The following is a 16,257-nucleotide window of genomic DNA, read 5'->3' as shown; positions in this document are numbered from 1 at the left end:
TGGAGTTCATTTTTTCCACACCTTCTAGGCCTTATCCTAAAGGCCAAAAGGGAGGAAAAAATGTGGTTTCGTAAATCCCAGAGAGTTTTTCAAGACGCACGTGGTGAGCCTTCCCCCAGGGGAAGAGGGAGAAGCAATAATGGAAGACGCCGGCCATGTGGCAGAGGGGGTCTGCAGAACCAGAGTAACAGAGAATCCTACTTTGGTAAACCCTTTCAGCGTTCCTGAAGGGAGGCCTGTCTGTCCTTCTCTGGAGGCAGTCGAGGGTTGATTATCCTTGTACCCAGATGCCTGGCTAAAAATCACAAAAGACAAGTGGGTACAAGGTATCATATCCAGAGGTTACTCCACACCCTTTTCAATCCCTGCCCCATGCATAAAAAACATTCCAGATGTTCCACCCAGTCGCAAAAATCAAGCAACCCTAAAAATATAGAAGTTGCTAGAAAAAAAATTATCCAATCGGTCCCCGCAGACCAGATAGGATTTGGGACTTACTCGAGATTCTTTTTAGTTCCAAAGAAGACAAGGGACTGGAGACTCGTACTGGATCTCAGCAGACTAAACAAATTTGTAAAAAAGAAAATGTTCCAGATGGTTACACTGGAGTCAATACTTCTCTTTTTGAGAAAAGATAATTGGATGTGCTCTATGGACTTCCAGGATGTGTGCTACCACATAAAAATGGACAGGACATCCAGGAGTCATCTGCACTTTCATCTGGAAGCCAGTCACTAGCAGTTTCAAGCTCTACCCTTTGATCTCACTACAGCCCCCAGTGTTTACCAAATCTATGGCAGTAGTCACAGCTCACCAGAGACATTTGGTATTCTGTGTGTTTCCATATCTAGACAGGCTCCTAACCGCCACCACCAAGCATCTTCTAACAGAAGCAAGAGACACCACTCTGACACTTTGTTCTCATCTAGGGATCACAATAAACTATAAAAAAATCTGCCGTATTGCTAACTCACCATATCGTCTTTATCACAGATTTAGACACTACAACAATAATGGTGAAGCTCCCACCAGAGAGGGTACAAACCCTTCGAGTACAGGTTCTAGACCTTCTTTTCAAAAGGAAGACTCAAGCAAGGACAATTCTTAAAGTACAAGGCACCATGGCAGCAACAATAAATGTAATTGCCTTAGCGCGGCTGCACATGAGAATTCTACAGTGGCTGCTGTTCACTCTGTGGTCCATGCAGGAACTGTCGATGTTGCACCAGATTATGTTAACAAAATCTTGCAGGAGAGACCTTTGTTGGTGGCTTCACTCCAATGAAGTGATCTTAAGTTCACCCTTTGTTCTTTCACAGTCGCTTGCCACAGTAACCATGGATGCTTCCAGATAGGGTAAGCAGACATTATCAGGGAAGAACAGCCCAAGGCACATGGCAGAATCACAAGGCCCACTTGCACATCAGTGTACTAGAGATGAAAGCTGTGCTTCTTGCATTGCAACCATTCCAGGACTCTTCCACTCGGAAAGATTGTGATCCAAACGGACAATATGTCAGTGCTATGATGTATAAACAAGCAAGGAGGAACCAGATCTTACCTCCTTTGTCGAGAGGCCCTGAGAGTATGGCAGTGGGCAACCTCCTCTCAATGCTTTCTGGTAGCAACGCATATCCTGGAGAAATCCAGTGTGATAGCAGACAAACTCAGCAGAGGAATAGTAATGCCTCATGAGTGGTCCCTGAAACAAGATGTAATGGAAATGATTTTCCAGAAATGGGGACAACCTTGCTGCGATCTTTTTGCCACTTCCATGAACGCCAAATACAGCAGCTACCTTGCCCTAATCCCCCTTCCGGAGGTATCCCCAAGGGATGCACTTGTACACGATTGGCACCTGGGTCCCAATACACTGTCCCTCCTTTTCCATTGATGCCCAAAGTTCTCCAGAAAGCCAGTGCATTGGGAAGGACCGTAATACTTATAGCCCCTTACTGGCCTCATCAAATTTGGTTCCTCTTCTTGAGGCCTCATCTTTAGGAGATGCCTTGGATACTGGATCCAGTGCCAGATCTTCTGACCCATCCTTCAGGAATGCTTCATCCATCCATCTCTTCAAATGCTCAGGTTGACAGCTTGGCTGCTCCAATTCCAAACATAGCCAGGCTACCTAACATTTCAACCTCAGTGCAACATATCCTGATTTCTTCTCACAAAGCTTCTTCGAGAAGATCATATCTCAGCAAATGGAAAAGATTTTCCTCCTGGGCCTTAAAAAATTATATTGACCCTTTCTGCGCATCTATATCTTCTGTACTGGAATTTTTAGCAAAACTTATTAGTGAGGGAGCAGCTGCAGCTACTATTCGAGTACAGTTAGCAAAAATCCCTAATTTTTATTTCGGAGGAGGGGCCAAACGTTATGTCCCACAGACATTGTAAAGCTTTCTTGAGAGGCACTAACCTGCTAAGACCACCCATTCAACCACCTCTAACTCCGTGGAACCTAAATTCCATATTATCCCGTATAATCCCCCCCCCTTTGAACCCATATCATCTTGTGACTTGAAGTTCTTAATCTGGAAGTCAATTTCCTTAGGGGCTATCACTTCAGCTAGGAGAGTTTCGGAATTACAAGCATTATCTATCGACCCCCGTATATGCAGTTTCACACTGACAGAGTTTCACTTCGCACAAACCCATCTTTTCTACCAAAAGTATGCTCAGAATGCAACTTAAATCAGTCCATAGACATACCATTTTTCCCCCAAGTATGGCAATAAGGCAGAATACATGTTACACCAACTTGATGTACAATTACGTTTCTACTTTAGAAAGACTGATCAATTGTTTGTATCCTTTTCAGACTGCGAGAAAGGAGCTTCAGTAGCAAAAATCACTCTATCCAGGTGGTTGTCAGACTGCATCTCTTTTAACTGTCAGTCAGTGAATAAACAACTTACAAAGTAAGAGCTCATTCTGCCAAGGCTATTTTGACATCTTCTGCCTTTCGTACAAAATTGCCAATTGATGCCATTTGCGCAGCAGCAATGTGGGCAAGGCCTCATACCTTTATCACTTATTGCAAAGTGGATTTGGCTTCCAGGGACAGGGCTTCTTTTGGGTCCACTGTTCTAAAGAATGTTCTCTCTTGAGTCACCCAAATGAGATGGTGCTAGGGACACTGTCCCACAAGTACAGAATGAAGGCGAGATAGGACAACTTTACATAAAGAAGTTATATACTCACCATAACATTCCATGTGAGTTGTCCATCTCACCTTCATTCTTACGTACCACCCTCTTACCCCCAGCCATTGGCTCCTGGAGGATCGAGAGGTTACTAGTTGGCATCTAATATTCTCTGACTCTCGTCTTGCATAATAATAAAAAATCTTTATATGTGCATATTAGTACACCAGAAAATAATCTGAGGAATGCCATAGAGCTACATGGGATAAGGGAGTAAGCCACGAGCTAGTTGGAGACCTCGGGTTTTTGTAATGGCCAGGTTGGAACCCAAGATCGGTTCCGAACCCACAAGTACAAAATGAGGGCAAGATGGACAACTCACATGGAATGTTATGGTGAGTACATAACTTCTTTTTCATTCATTCCTGCCTGGGAATGACCCATGAGCTTAGCTGCTCACAGTGAGAGTCTGGTGGTAGAGAGCTGTCCACCCTTGTTCAACCTGCATGGTGGCCTACCCTGATTCCTAGCATAGCATTCCCCTATCCTGTGGCTGCTGTTCTGAGTTCTGGTATAGCTGCCTTCAATGATTCTGCTCAGCTCACATAAACCTGAGCACCACAGGGTAAATACCTAGTACTCCCAGTAGAGGTTACCCAAGTGGCGAGTGAGAGCCACCCTCTCACCCCCATGTAGGTAGTGGCTGCTCACTCCCGTCCTCCCTTACCAGTTCGTATAGACACCCAACCTGCTTTCTAAACTCAGGTCACCTGTGATGTAGTCCAGGGTTTTAATCATCTTAAGTCACACAGTTGGCTGTCTCTTCACACTTGATCGTTCAAATGAGACATCTGATATCCATGGGCATTTATGGAAGTTCTATATTACATGCCATCCTTAAACGTAATAGCTCCCTGGTGAGGCTCTAGGAGAAATTTATTTTTGTATCTTACAAGTTTTTGCAAGCAACATTGTCAGCATTTGAATCAGGAAATTCTAATTGTACCTGCAATGAGGAAGGAGTTTTGGAAGTTAATACAGCAGGAAAAAGCTTTATCTAGAACTTCTTTTTTTGTGGTCGTAGAATCCACTCATTTCTTTACTACAGATGCTCTGAGCTGTATTTGAAGGGGCACACAAAACCAGCACAAAGGTAAACCATTGGAATATATACTAGCAAATACAAGAAACAAAATCCCAAATATGGACATACTGAGTCCAATAATGCCAAACAAAAACGTAGTTTATTAAATCCACAAAGCTTTCGGAAAGACCCTTCAGTGTGTACATTGTAATTAAAAGTTTCATTCCTTATAAAACTCTACACTAAGACACAGCCCAATCAAAATCAGTTCCTTACAAAGCACATTAAAAAATTCCACATCAAGCAATTAAAACTTAGGCACATATAACGATGCAAGAATTAAAATCATAAAATCACACAGTAATCATTTGCTTCCTTCTAAGCATAGGTTTAATACTAACAGCTGTGTTTAAACCTGGTTTATCGTCTGCATTTAATAACATTATCCATTCATACTGACATATTTCAAGGTTATTATTCAGGTCACCATCCCTTCTGTTTCTGAACCTAACATCTATAATCCTAAAGCAAAGTTTATGTTCATGGCCCTTTTCTTCTATATGTTTGGAAAGCACATTTGTACTCACATTCCTCTTAATTTCAGATTTGTGTTCGATAATCCTGTCTTTTAATTTCCTACTACATTTACCTGTATAAAAAACTGGACTTAATACACAATTTGCTAAATGTACTATTGTGCAAGTATTACATGTAGCTTATTTGTTAAACACGAATTGCCTTTCTGTATTCGGAAGTACAAATATATTATTTGTTTCAGTAGCCTTACAGCATGTACAATTATAGCAAGGATATGTACCTACTTTATTATTCCTCTGCTCCAAACATTGATATTTCATATCCTTGTAACATAAATGAGATTTCAAAGTAGAGCAATTTTTATATGCAAAGCAAGGTTTCTCACCTGCAAATCTCTTTATTTCAGATATAGTCATAAGGATGTTCCAATTTTTCTCCGTTATATTTTTAATTGCATTCGATTTCCTATTATATGTATTTACATACCTTATACAGTTAGCCCTTTCATTTTATGGAGAATCAACAATATCCTTAGAGCCAGCTGAGAAATATGGCCTAGCAGTATCTCGTGTCATACCAGAGACCTCATTTTGCATCTGTTATAACATTTCTATATCATATCTTAGCCTCTTGAACTCTGTTGTTTTCTGTATTCAGATGGCAAGTTCTCATAAATTGACTCTTTACTGCACTTCTAAATATGTGTGGTGCGTGCATGCAGTTCCTATGTACATATCTACCTGCTTGCATGTTTTTTTGTGTACTATAGTATTGATTTCATTTCCAAGCCATTCTAATTTAACATCTAGATATTTAATACTATCCCTACAACTTTCCATAGTAAATTTCAAATAATTAGTTGTTTGATTTAAATATTCAACAAGTGCTACCAGTTCTGTGACATCACCATCCCGTAGCATAAATATGTCATCAACAAAATGTTTATAAAATAGCACTTTATCTTTATATAAGCCATTATAAATATTTGTATCTTCCCATTTTGCATTACAATATTTGCATATGTATTCACTACTGGTGTGCCCATAGCAACACCGATTTTTTAATAATAAACCTGGTCATAAAATAAAAACACATTATTTTCTAATGCCAATTCTAATAGCTCACATAAAGTTTCTATTTTCCTACTGGATAAATCTGTTTTCTTACACAGGAAGTGCTGTCTTGCCTCTATCCCCACAGTAGTAGGAATAACTGTAAACAATGACTTTATGTCTAACATAACAAACAGGAATTCAGCATAAGTATGATCAGTGACCCATATATGCAATTGTGTCAAGAAGTCTTCAGTGTCCTTTATAACTTTTAACCATACTTAAATATTTACTTAGTATATATTGTAAATGGTGTTGGAGATAAGCTCTAATGTTAAGTTGTCTATCTCGCCTTCGTTCTTGCTGGTTGGGATCGGAGCCAATCCTCTGCTCCGACTCGGCCATCTTCTATAGCTCGAGAGCTGTTTACTGGCTTGAGGCTACCCCTTATCCCATGATGCCTAGAGCTAGCTACCCAGATCTTGTTTGCCGCTTCAGCTGCGAGGTGTCATTTTTCTGGCTCAGGCTTGTATAAGTTTCTTTATAGAACTTGTTTACTAGAAATAGTCTTTTCCTAGGGGATTTGTTAGTTTTTAGACTTATATTTGTTGTGTTAGCTAAGTGTGTATTTGTAGCTTCCTTCCCATCCCTTTAGAACTCGTTTAATTTAGAGAGTTCTCCCCCTCCCCCTCCCCCCCTTCCTTATTCCTGTCAGGTTAGCAGTTTAAGTTAGAGGCTTTCCTTCTATCTTCTTTATAGGCTAGCCATTTGAATTAGAGGCTTTCCTATTAAAAAAACAAAAAAAAAAAAAAAAAAAAAACTTTAGCTTTAGTCTGTAGGGTACTGTGTTTTTCTCTTTACACTGTGTTTTGATTGGTAGCTATTGTTATATTTTTTTGTTACAGGATGTCCAAAGAATTCAAGGTGTCTGGGTTCAAGAAGTGTGACTCATGCTGTCAGAAAATGTTGCTGACAGATGGGCACACTTCTTGCGTCTATTGTTTAGGCGCTGTGCACCTGCAGGACTCTTGTTCTGTCTGCCATGCATTTAGTCCAAGAGTTTTGCAGGAGCGTAAGAATAAGCTTATTCTTAGGGGCCTCTTAAAGCCCCAGGATTCACCCGCCAAGAATCAGCCTGTGAAATCCCCTAAATCTACCAAATCATCAGCTCCAAGTTTGGAGCCGTCTTTGGTTCAGTCTCTACCTGCTACTTCGGTTACAGCTGGAACCGGTAAGACTATCTCCCCGTCGGCTCCATCAGAAACATAGGAGCCTTTGTGGAGCCGCAAGAGGCCGATGTCCCCTTCTCTGGAATAGATACATTCGGCTCCTCTGTTTCCCCTACTGCAAAGCGAGCGCAGTCACAGATCTTCTCACTCCTCTCTATCCTCTAGGCTCTCAGATCACGACGTGGGGAGAGTGGTCAATAGGTTGCTAAAGTCGCAGGCACTTGCCAAGATGTTATCCAGCCCTCCTCAACAGGTGTCGGCTCCGTCCACTTCTATCGATGTTCCTCCTCTGACTCCATTGAGCTCAGAGCCGGAGTTCGTTGGGGTTCGAGTAGTGGAACCGTCAGCTCAGATAACTGTATATCCTTCGGTTCCGTCGTCGGCTCCGATTCCCTCGATGGTGCCGTCCGTCGAGGGATGTGGGTGCCGGGGCTCTCTCGTCAGCTCCTAGGGGGCGAGTGGCATCGGACCCTTGTCTGACCCCGTTCTCCCTGTCGGAGCTTTGGCGCAGGTGAGCTCGGCTCCTGCCTCGGCCTCAGAGCCATCTCCCTCAGTGCAGAGAAGGATTCCGATTTCCGCGGAACCGAAGCCTTCTCTGCATCGTGGCAAGGACGCCTTCGATGTCATGAGGAGTATGCTGGCCACTGAGTCAGCTCCACTATCGGCCCCACCGGCTTCCTCCTCTGTAGTGCCTGTGCCAACCTCTGCTCCTCCTCCAGACCCCAAGCGTGGGGAACCGGCGCTCCAGGGCGCCCCATTGGGTGTTTCCTCCTCTTCTGAGGCCTCCCCTGAACATTCAGAGGAGTCCTATCGTAAGAAGAAGTGCAAGAGGAAGCACATTGACTTCCCTCAGTCTGTCACTTCGGATACAGACTTAGATGATTCGGAAGGGTTCCCAAGATCCCCCTCTGAAGATGTTTCCTTTTCGGACATTCCTGAAATGCTTAAGCAGAGGGGGAACTGGAATCCCTTAGCCCCTACCGAGGATGAGTCTGTATTCCTGGATGCGTTCGGTTCCCAACCTTCCACCTTCTGGGTTTCTCCGCCTTTCAATCCACTTATGTCCATGGTGGCTCGAAAGGCTTGGTCAGTCCCGGATACAGTGGAACCAGCTCTGAGGAGACCTGGCAAGTTCATCACAGCACCCCATGATAAGCAGTTCCTTACCAAAGGTGTTCCTGTTGATGCCGTAGTGGTAGCAGCAGCCACCAAAAGAGAGTTAGCGGAAACTTCTTCATCTGTGCATCCCCTAACAAGGAGTCTAGGACCATGGACAGATATGGGAAGTGAATGTTTGCTTCAGCGACCTTTTCTATGAGGTCACTGAACTACTTATGCCATTTTACCCAGCTTCAGAGGGATCTCCTTAAAGAGCTCGGGGATACCCTTCAAGATCCATCAGCTGAGGGGGCTCAAGCTAAAGTGGCTTCCCAGCTGGCGACCCTTAATTCTGTAGTCAACTCCTCTATGAGGCTCATTTCTTATGCAGCCGATGGTGTGTGTAGAGCCGCAGGTACGGGTGTGGCCCTTAGGAGACATGCATGGATGCAGCTGTGTAACTTTGCGTAACCCTTTAGAGCGTCATTCACCAACACCCCCCTTTGATGGTTCCTTTCTTTTTGGACCACAGGTGAAAGACACTTTGACTAGGTGTGAGCAAGAAGGCAAGACTCTCTCTGCTGTGGGAGCCCGTTTTTCCACTCCTTCCAGACCATACCCCAAGGGTCAGAATAGTGGTAAAATGTGGTTCCGAAAATCCCAGGGAGCCTCGCCTGACACACATGGCGACTTTTCCTCCAGGGGCAGAGGGGGAAATAACAATAGACGCCACCCTCGTGGCAGAGGGGGTCTGCAGAACCAGGGTAACAGAGAATCCTTCTCTGAGAAGCCCTTTCAGCATCCCTGAAGGGTTGCCGGCCTCTGGAGGCAGTCAGGGGAAGACTTTCACTATACCCAAAAGCCTGGCAAAATTTAACGCAAGACAAATGGGTATGGTCAGTTATATCCGGAGGTTACAAAATTCCCTTCTCTCAACCCCCCTTACCGTCAAGCAAATCCCTTTCAGATGGTCCACCCAATCTTAGGGACCAAGCAGTCATAGAAGTTTCAAGACTGCTAGAAAAAAAAAAGAGTCATCCAGGAAGTCCCGGCAGACCAACACAGATCCGGAACTTACTCAAGGTTCTTTTTGGTACCAAAAAAGACAGGGGACTGGAGACCGATTCTGGATCTCAGCAGACTAAACAAGTCTGTTCAAAGAACAGAGTTTCAGATGGTCACGCTACAGTCCATTCTACCCTTTCTGGGTCAGGACAATTGGATGTGCTCCATAGATCTTTAGGATGCGTACTACCACATCAGAATGGACAGGCGCTCCAGGATATTCCTTCGCTTCTGGCTGGGAGCCAATCATTACCAGTTCAGAGCTCTGCCCTTTGGTCTCACCACAGCCCCCAGTGTGTTCACCAAATGTATGGCAGTGGTCACGGCTCACCTGAGACGTCAAGGATTCCAAGTGTTTCCATATCTAGACGACTGGCTCCTCACTGCTACTACCAGGCATCAACTTCTGCAAGCCAGGGACTACACTATCACAGTCTGCTCCCAGCTTGGCATTACAATAAACTTCGAAAAATCTGCCTTGTTGCCGTGTCAATCTATCACCTATATAGGAGCAGACTTGGACACAAAGAACATGTCCGCAAGGCTACCGCCAGAAAGGGTGTCTACAATTTGCCAGCAAGTACAATTTCTAATGCAGAGCAAAAGGATCCAAGTCAGGTTCGTCCTTCAAACTCTGGGTTCCATGGCAGCGGCAATTCTTCTAATCCCACTGGCCCGCTTTCACATGAGGATCCTTCAGTGGCTTCTGTTCACACAGTGGTCTTTCCAACAGCTGCCCATGTCTCACATGATCATGATTACAGAAGCAGTCAAAAGGCATCTTTCCTAGTGGATGGTCTCCCCACTAGTGACTCAGGGCAGACCCTTCATTCAGCCCCCTCCGGTTGTCACGGTAACCAGGGACGCCTCCCTGATATGGTGGGGGGGGGGCATTATCAGGGCAGGACAGTCCAAGGCACTTGGCAGCCTTACGAGTACCACCTGCATATAAACTAGAAATGAGAGCCGTGCTCCTAGCATTGCAAGCTCTTCAAAACTCTCTCCTCTCTGGGACTATTGCAATCCAAACGGACAACATGTCAGTGGTCTGGTACATCAACAAGTAGGGCGGAACCAAGTTCTACCCCCTATGTCGAGAAGCACTCAGACTCTGGCAGTGGGCGATTTCTTCCCAACGATTTCTGATTGCGACGCACATCCCCGGGAGGTCCAATGTCATAGCGGACAGGCTCCGCAGAGCTATTTTCATGCCTCACGAGTTGTCTCTCAATCAGGTAGTTGCGGATCTGATCTTCCGCAAATGGGGACAGCCTTGCTGTGATCTTTTTCCACCCCCTTCAACAGCAAATGCAGCAACTACTTCTCTCTTCTTCCGCTTCCAAGTCACACACACAGAGACGCTCTAGTCCACGATTGGCCTCAGGGACTTCTTTATGCCTTCCCTCCGTTTCCCCTGATACTGAAACTCATACAGAAAGCAATATCGTTGGGTTGCAAAATGATCCTCATTGCCCCCTACTGGCCTTGACAGATATGGTTTCCGATCCTGCACCATTATTTTCCCGATCAGCCCTGGACTCTGGATCCGATTCCAGACCTACTGATTCATCAATAATGGCGGGCTGCATCAGTCCCTCCAAACACTCCAGCTCACAGCTTAGTTGCTCCACTTCCAACCTTAGCCAGGCCTCCCAGCATTTCCCCAGCCGTGCGTGAGATTATTGTGTCCTCACAAGTCCACAACTAGAAAGACCTATGCTAGCAAATGGAAACGTTTTTCTTGTTGGGCAGAGGCTAGGAACGTAGATCCTTTTTCAGCCCCAGTCCATGAAGTTTTGGAGTTCCTAGCGCAACTTTTTCATTCTGGGTCCGCTTCTGCTACAATCAGAGTTCAATTAGCGGCCATTTCTAACTTTCATGTTGGGTTGTCTAATTCAAACATTATGTCTCATAAGCTCTGTAAAGCCTTTTTAAGAGGGACTACTCTCCGCAGACTTCCAGTGAGAGATTCCCCCTCCTTCTTGGGACCTTAATTTGGTACTAGCCTCCTTAATCATGCCCCCATTTGAACGTGCAGCATCCTGCTCCATTAAGTTTCTATCTTGGAAAACACTTTTTCTGGTAGCTATTACTTCAGCCAGACGTGTCTCCGAACGTCAGGCACTATGTGTTCATCCTCCATACTTGGTTTTTCATAAGGACAGGGTTGCTCTGAGGACTAATCCCTCGTTCCTTCCGAAAGTCTGCTCAGAAAACAATTTAATCCAATCTATAGACCTTCCTGTGTTTTTCCCCCTAACCACACCAACAAGGCAGAATACAAATTACACCAACTGGACATTCATAGGCAATTGCGTTTTTACTTGCATAGAACTAAGGATATAAGGAAGTCAGACCAACTATTCCTTTCCTATGCTCTAGGCAAATAAGGTCTCCCAGTTTCCAAAGTGACCCTATCCAGGTGGTTGTCTCACATTATTACTTTCATTTATCAACTGAGAAACAAAGAGTTGCCTATCAAACCAAAAGGTCATTCTACTAGGGCTTTGGCCACCTCTGTAGCCTTCCAATCTAGGTTGCCCATGGATTCTATCTGTGCAGCTGCTACGTGGGCAAATCCTCATACCTTTATTTCTCATTATAAGCTAGATATGGTCTCCAGGAGCAGAGCTGACTTTGGTTCCACTGTTCTGAAGAGTCTGTTCCAATGAGCCGCCCAGGATTGTAGGTGTTAGGGACACTGTCCCAACCAGCAAGAACGAAGGCGAGATAGACAACTCGACATAAAGAAGTTATGTACCTACCATAACATTCCATGTTAGTTGTCTTCATCTCGCCTTCTTTCTTGCGTCCCACCCTCCGTCCCCCTGCCCTGTTGGATCGAGAGGAGTTTTTGTTTCACTGGCTGAGTGTTCTCTGGTTTGTTTCCTCTACTGACTGAGAGGGTATGACAGGTATGCTCAACCTGTTTGTTTAGACAGGTTGATTCTCTGGCTTTGTCTGGGGTTAGCTATTACAAATGAGATCTGGGTAGCTAGCGCTAGGCATCATGGGATAAGGGGTAGCCTCAAGCCAGTAAACAGCTCTCGAGTTATAGAAGATGGCCGAGTCGGAGCCGATCCTCGGCTCCGATCCCAACCAGCAAGAAAGAAGGCGAGATGAAGACGACTAACATGGAACGTTATGGTAGGTACATGACTTCTTTTTATCCACCCTCCCCCAGATACTATATGTCTCATTCGGTGATGGGTTAAATCTTTATGAATTTTTGCCAACCTGTATATCATGGATATTATTGGGCAGGATACATTAAAGTAAATGAGCAAACCACTGTCATTCTCATTAATTGCATCTCGTATATTGCCATATTAATATTATTATTCTTGACACATCTAAAGCATTAGTAGTAATAAAAACCTTCTAAAAAGTTGGCAAGAACTGAATCTGAAATTCGGAGCTTATTATATGCAAGTATGGTTAAAAGTTATATAAAGGACCAGGTTTATTATCAAAAAATGTGGGTTGCTATGGGCACACCAGTAGCGAACACACATGCAAATATTGTAATGGCAAAATGGGAAGATACATATATTTATAATGGTTTATATAAAGATAAAGTGCTATTTTATAAACATTTTGTTGATGACATTTATGCCGTGGGATAGTGATGTCATAGAACTGGTAGCATTTAGTTTTGGTGTTTTGTGCTGAACAGTGTCGTCTTGCTTTTTATTTCAGGAATCCATATGATTTGTGTGTCTGGTATTCCATGGTCAGAGTGCATATGCTGTAATGTTGTGGAAGGCAGGACATGGTCAAGTATCAACTGGTCAAGCAGTTCTTTATAAGGGAGTTCTTCATCCTTGCCATCATTTCAAGAGCTCATGTCATTCTTGGAATGTGAAGTTGGTGATTGACAGTCTTCCCCAATTGTCCTGCTGTTTCTGAGGCTTTAAAGTTTGTTTCTTGGAAAAATACCCCAATTAGAGGTAATATCCACACCAGAAAAAGTATGTCTGAGCTTCAGTCTGTTAGCTGTAGAGAACCCTGTCTGGTCTCTCACAAGGACTGTGTCCTGAAAAACAACAGCCCACATATCTTAAAGTAATGTTTGACTTGTGCTTAAAACCAGTCCATCCATCCCCCATTTTTATTTGCAGCGGTTAAACCAGAGGAAAAATATTCCTTCATACCCTGTTCAATGCACTACCAGATTACATTTTACTTCAAGTAAATACATGACTTTAAGAAAAAGAATAGTGCTTTTTCTCTGTTTTTGTTTATTGAGGACTGTCATTTGCCAGTCAAACCCAATCCAAGTGGATTGACAACTGCATTTATTTTTGCCATCAGTTTGTGAACTGCACCTAGGAATGCTGCTGTCAAAGGTCACTCCAGCTGGAGTATGGTTGCTTCCAGTGTTTGGTTTGGTAATGTCTCTACTGCAAGCATTTTGTTGTGGCACCTTGGTTATTGGTTCATGCATTCACTGAGTGTTATTGCTTAGCCTGCGATTCCAGAAGTGGGTCATCCTTTGAAGCCTTGTTACATCAAGAATTTGCTTTCTGATCTTTTCAATTTTGATGTGCTCAGGTTCCTATCAGCCTAAGGGTGGGGGGGTATAGTTAACACTTTGGATTATTCATCCTTAGCCCCATGAAGGAGTGTTCTCATATGGCTTTATGTACCTAGTACATTTTTATTCACACCAGTTGATTTATATGGGGGTGGGGGGACTTCCTTGGTAGGTTTATAAAATACCCTCTTGTGGTCTTTCTACATAGCCACTCCATCTAGCAGCTACTGGCTCTCACTTTAAGTTGAGTAAGTATGTATGTGCATGTCTTTGTTAAGAATGTTATTAATGAATGTGTATTTTCTTGATTTGCAGGAAGTGTGTTTGCTCACTTGTAATAAACTAGTGAACTCAGGTGCTAATTGTGCTTTCCTGGTGTCACACAAGGTCATCAAAGTGGTTTACTATCACAATCTTGAAACTCATAATCCTTAGACTATAATATTTAAAGACCAGAAAATCTCTAAAACACTCAAATACTGAATCCCTTTACCTGTGTGAGCCCAGGAACGTGTGCTAACGGGCTCCCTATTGACATTTCGGCAGTCAAAAGCCATAAAAAAAGACAGCAAACCAGCAGAAGAGCAAATGTCAAAATTCAGCCCCCCCCCCCCACCAAACCTGAACGTGTATGTGTGTGTGTGTATATATATATATATATATATATATATATATATATATATATATATATATATATATATATATATATATATATATATATATATATCATGTCAACTCTGGGATTGCCGTACCTCGGAAAAAAGGGGAGTATTTTGAGAAATGGCCTCTGTGACCTGGTATCTACAAGTCTGTTTTTGTGGCTATTCAGTCTCCATGTTTTAGGACTCGCTGTAGAGAACCCGGTGTTTCAAATGGTGACCATGCTAATATGGGCTCCTGCAGGGGGGAAGTCTAGGAGTTTGATATTGTAGTGTTGCCCATTTTGGTCTTTCATTATTATGGTTGAGGGATTATGAGTTTCAAGATTGTGAACTTCAGGATTGTGATAGTAAACCAAAGAATGTCCTTGTGTAGCTGAGTAATTGTTCCTTCCAAGAAAAAAACATACTGAATTTGAATAGAAGGAGAGGATAGACCGATTCATAGACCCATTGAGGACATGGCCTCTCATAAATCATTTGTTATTGTAAGATTGTGTTTATTAAATGACGTGAATCACAGGATGCTGCTGTAGTTAAGAATGTCTTCTCTCATCTTAGAAATATTGCATGGATTCACTCCCTGGGTTTTCTTCACTGAAACTGCACTCAACATATCCATTATGAGCATACTAGTACTTTCAGCTAAGGCTTTTCATTTAGCCACCTTAACCGCCTTCATTTGCTGCAGCATGTGACAGCAGAACTAGTGACAGGAATAGTGCATACCTAATCTTCACCCGTGCCCTTAGCAGACTGAAGTGACTGCCGCTACAGTGGCGGATGGTTTCTGAATTAGGACAATCAGTTGTAGGCCACCACACTATAGGTTCTATGTATTTATTAGAACTCTGCTCTTTTTGCTTGTAGTGGTTTCACTATTATACTGACAAAATGACTTTTGAACGTTACAAGATTAGTCTGTATTTTTTTTTTTTTTAGGAGTCGAGGTTTTTCCTGGGGCTGTACGTACTCTGTTTGGTGTTTAATGTCACTATTTCAGATTGGAATCCTTCGAATGGGCCTTGAAGATTTATCTTGGTTAAAATGTTTAGCAGTTCTGTCTCCTTATAAGACCACATTGTGGCTGACTTGTCACCGTTTGCTTTAACTATCAGTTATGTTATGTCATGTTTCCATAACTCTTTAAGTAACTTAGTTTATTATGCAGCACACACAAGTCCATATGCTGTTCGTATGTCACACACAGCACTTGCACAGGTAACTACAGAAGCTCTAAGATAAGTAGGACTAACGTGGAAATCATTAGATGCTGTTCATTAAAATCAAGAGTTAAATGTCCCCATGATTCTTTGCTGGATGCTGTAGTTTCACAACCCTGGCATTCTGTAGTTGAGTTGGAAGTCATCAGAATTGACCATAGGTCTGTGTGCCAATTTTTTTTTTTGTGTGTGTGTGTATATCTCTTGCAGTGGAGTCCTGTGTAGGACACACTTTTTTTTTTTTTTTGCCTTATGGCACTTGAATGTTAGGATAGGCTGTGGCTTCCGAGTGATCCTGGTTTGAGTTAAGTGAATAATTGGAGGAGGAAGTGATGAATGAAAGAAAAGTGGGATGTAGCAACGTCTATATTTACAGATTTGTTTTTGTGATGTTGCAGATTCATTTTAGCCATTTAAAAAAAAAAAAGCCATAGAGGGTACACTGATATGCTCTAAACAGACTTGGTACATGCACTTGTCCTAAGTTTGCATGGTCAAAGCCGCAGGATGCCAGTAATATCACTGGAGTATGAAAAATTGCCAGTTGATTAACAAAATATACAGGAAAAAATTCAGCATTCAATTTTTACTTCTTCCTAGGTAATAGAATTCACATTTTTG

At 43.0% G+C, this 16,257-nt stretch overlaps 1 protein-coding gene across 1 annotated transcript in view; it reads left to right on the top strand.

The window, feature by feature from the left end:
- MAN2A1 (mannosidase alpha class 2A member 1) overlaps positions 1-16,257 on the top strand; it is a gene marked incomplete in the record, with an annotated part of 1,886,421 nt that overhangs the window by 644,590 nt on the left and 1,225,574 nt on the right.

Source organism: Protopterus annectens, chromosome 2.part2 (assembly GCF_019279795.1).
Source record: "Protopterus annectens isolate FY-2018-M chromosome 2.part2, PAN1.0, whole genome shotgun sequence".
Taxonomy (NCBI): Eukaryota; Metazoa; Chordata; order Ceratodontiformes; family Protopteridae; genus Protopterus; species Protopterus annectens.
This window is presented reverse-complemented; position numbering and strand designations above follow the sequence as displayed.